This window comes from Crocodylus porosus, unplaced genomic scaffold (genome assembly GCF_001723895.1).
Source record: "Crocodylus porosus isolate Cpor-Errol unplaced genomic scaffold, CroPor_comp1, whole genome shotgun sequence".
Lineage (NCBI taxonomy): Eukaryota > Metazoa > Chordata > Crocodylia > Crocodylidae > Crocodylus > Crocodylus porosus.
In genome coordinates this window covers 12,711,638-12,715,753 of record NW_017728913.1, presented here as the reverse complement: position 1 = coordinate 12,715,753, position 4,116 = coordinate 12,711,638, and positions in this window count along the sequence as shown.

The window sequence follows — 4,116 nt, the reverse complement described above, 5'->3', positions numbered from 1 at the left end:
CCCCAGGAGCCATGCCCCCTTCTCAGCCTCTAGGCCTGCTGGGAGGGGGGGAGGGGACAAGAGGAAGCATGCACCAGAGCTTTCCTCCACCACCACAGCCAGAAGCTAGGAGCCACACCCTGTCTTCAGCCTCCTGCTGACTGGGAGAAGCCTCCCAGCCAGCTCCTCTGGGGCTTGCCTCATCCAGAGGCTGAGGCAATCATAGCTCTTGGGGGTGGAGCCAAGCCTCCCCCCCTGTGGGCTCCTCCATCCCCCTCCCTTCAGCTTGTCCAGAGGCTGAGAAGGGGCATGGCTCTCAATTATGGAGACACAGCCAAGCCCTGGTGCAGGCTTCTCCCCTCCCGTCCTCAGCCAACCCAAAGGCTGAGAAGGGGGCATGGCTCCTGGCTGGGGGGAGGGGCAAGCCAAGCCCCACCCCTCCACCCCTCTCTCATCAACCAGGCAGGAGGCTGAGAAGGTGGCACAGCTAGGGGAGCCCTGTTCCCAGCTATGGGGTGTGGCTCCAAGCCTCATTGCAGGCTTTCCCCGATCCAACCTGGAGGCTGAGTGGGCATGTCTCCTGGCTCCCTGGTTTAGAGGCGGAGCCAAGCCCTGCCGGGGGCTTCCTTCCCCCTCAACTGGCTGAAGGCTGGGAAGGGGGCATGGCTTAGGGAATCAGAAGCCTCCCCACTCTGCAGTGTCCAGCAGCCTGGGGGGCATGCTCTAGTGTCCCCCCATCTATTGTTATGGGCCACTGCAGGGGTCTGGCTTCCTTTCCTGTGTGAAAAATGAACATCAGTTCAGTTGCTTATCGGTTCAGTCTATGCAGTTTAGAGAAACCTGCAAAGATTGAACTGATTCAGCCTTGGGCTTTTTCTTTGCTTATACTTATCTGAAAGAAAAATCAGTATGTCCTAGGCATCTTGGTCATTCTGTATGGCAGTATTGCATGTGGAGGTATCTACTGCAGAAGGTATAGGCATAATAATGTAGAAGAGGTCAAAATTGGGAAAGATGTCTGTAATGAAGAGAGATGAGATATAAGGGACCTGCCAAAAAAAGGTAATGGTCTGAGGAATGTTTTATTCAATTTAATATAAGAAATAAGGAAAGAAAAGTACAGTATTAGGCAGAAAAGTGGCAAAGAGTTTGCTTTACATAGCTGTAATCTGGGACATAACCCCGAGTAATACTGCATCTTTTTCAGGAGAGTAAATACATGTATGTCAGTCAGCAGAGCCAGCCTTCTGGAAAAGATGCCCTGGGCGAACTTGTATTTTGGCATCCTATCTCTCTGGCCCACCCCCCATCTCAGAAATAAAGCTGTAATCTCAAAATGTTTTTACAATTTACTAAAAAAAAATCAAAAGAAGAAATGACATAAAATTCAATTCAATTTTATTCACAAATAAATGATGCCATAAAAATAACTGTGATGAATAAACGAAACATTAAACACTAAATTAATAAATAACAACAACCAATAAAAAAAACTTTGTTCACCAAGTTTCCAAGACTCAGAAGACAATTCTGTGCATCTTTGCTCCCACAAACTCTGATATTGTTTGCGTTAGGTTTATATTTTGAGCCACAGCCTTCTCAATAGACAGGATGGCCAGCAAACGTAGCCCGTCATCTCCTGTGGTTGATCACAAATATGCTTTTGTGAGTTCCTCTTTGAGAAGCCCCATTCGTTGCTCGCCACTGATATGGGCCTGGTTAGCAGGATCCTGAGTGCTATCCATGAAGTTCATTTTTGTAAATTAATTGTAGAATTTCTTGAGCACTACAGTCAACTGGAAGTAGACTTTGGAGATAGCCACATGGAGCTGGTTTAAACACTAGAACATCAAGATTATGCAATTATCCTGTTTCATCCTTTGCTCTGTTTTGACCCACGTTCAGTGGGAATTGAAACAACTATGCAACTTTTCATAATGTATGAGACTGGGACGTGCTTCCAATCATTTGACCCCTCCAATGCTAGGGATGATTTTGGATTCAAGTTGAAGAGCTTTCAGTAGAAACAAAAAACCTAGTCAGTGGACTCCGAGTAAAGCAGCCAGCAGCATTTCAGAACTTCACCATTTTCAAAATTTCTGCATAAAAATATCATAGAAAAATGGTGATTCTGCTCGTGCAGAGGAAAATCCATGTTCTTTACATTAGGTAGACTGTTGGTCACTTAGCAGATCTCAAAATCTGGGCATTAGACTGGGCCATAAAGCAGGATCAGAAATGGCACTGTCATGCAATAAACTATATTAAAAGGACTGGAGTGAATTAGAATCAAATACAATTAATTAGAACTGACCTAAAATAATACTTTAGCAGGTCTGTTTCCTTATTACTTAAGTTTCTTTATTCTCAGTCTCATCAGTGTAGTCTAGTACCTAGTGTACCTACTTTGCCTTTAATAAAGGTATTCTCAGTTTATATTTCTAATTATAGGCTCCATGGCCTATATATTAATTAAAATACAATTTGCATCTGCAAATCCATAAATCTCTTTCTTTCACTGTTTTCAGCTTTCTCAAGCATCAAAGACACAGAACATCATTATTGGGCCCCACACTTCAAGAAGAACATGGACAGTTTGGAGAGAAACCAGTAAAGAGAAACAAAAATGATTAGGGGCTTAGGAGCATTGGTGACGCGTAGTGGGTACACACGCCCCCCCTGAGAGAAGTGCTAGCAGCACTTCCAGGTAGCTGCCAGGCAACCTGGCTGCAGGCTGCTGTAGGGGGAGGGGTACGCCAGGCTTGCAGCCAGCCCACCACAGCAAACAGGTAAGTAACGTTTCTTCCTGGGGGTGGGGGGAGAGATCATGACCCCCACAATACAGGAGGGAGCAGGACAGGGGCAGGGGCGAATCAATCACCCCCGCCTCACTCCCTGCTGCACTGTGGGGATTGGCTCACAACCCGGGTTGGCCAGGTTCCCACTCACGGTGACTGGGACCCCAGCCAGGCTGGGTTGTAGGGCAATTGGAGCCTGGTGACTCCTGCCACTGCGTGCACTGTGGGGGAGCTGGAGGAGGGGCGGCACATTCCCCCAACCTCTTGGCTTCAACATGCCATGGCTCTGGGTGAGCCACTGGGCTCCAACTGCCCCACGACCCGGTCTGGTCAGGGTCCCATTCACGGTGAATGGAACCCCAGCCAGGCCAGGTTGTGGGACAAGTGGAACACAGAGGCTCCTGCAGAGTTGCAGTGCCAGGAAGCCAAGGTGGGGGACACGTGCCCCCCCCGCACTCTTTGCACAAGCTGGGTTCTACCTGCTCTGCACCTTGCTGCAGCCTTTGAAAGTGGTGCAACACACCACCCTGTGTCTCGCTGCCTGGCCTGGCCAGCAGCGGGACACACATAGGGCTGTGCCACACCTCTTTCAAAGGCTGCAGCAAGACACGGAGCAGGCAAAACCCAGCTCACCTTGCAGCTGCGGCCTGCCCTTGCCCCATGCAAGATCGGGGGGGGGGGCATGTGTCCCCCTTGGATCCATGGCACTCTGACTGCAGGAGCTGCCAGGGATGACTTAGGCGGGACAGGGATCCCAGGGGCTCCATTTCTTCCAGCCCAGCAGTGCAGCCGAGGCTAGGCCTGTTCCAATTCTGGGCCTCCCCGGGCAGTGAGGGGCTGGGGTCAGTGCGGGGAACAGTGGGGTACGGTAGCCGGGGCTGGACCGGGGCCAGGGCCAGTGTGAGTACAGGGCTTGGGGGTGGTGGACGCCAGCACCATGCAATGACCCCTGCTGTGGGGAAAAGGGCATCTGCATGGGTGCAGTGGGCTCCAGCCCCAATCCTGATCCCTGCCTGGTGTCGGCCCATCTCGCTTCCTCCCCTACCCCTTCCCCTGCAGACTTTCTCATGGGGTGAGGATGCACATGTGCTCAGCCACTCCCCTCCATTTTTTTCTCCTTCTGTCCCCAGCCCCCTAGTAGGCGATCAGTTGCTGGGGGACCCTCCAGAATGAGGGGGCACCAGTCGTCCATGCTTAGGAGACAAAACATATGAGAAAAATATGAAAGTACTGGGATATTTAGTCTGGAGAAGAGTAGACTGAATGGGGATTCCAGCCTTCAAATATCTTAAGGGCAATTACAGAAAGAATAGAGACAGGCTTTTCTCTGTGGCTATAG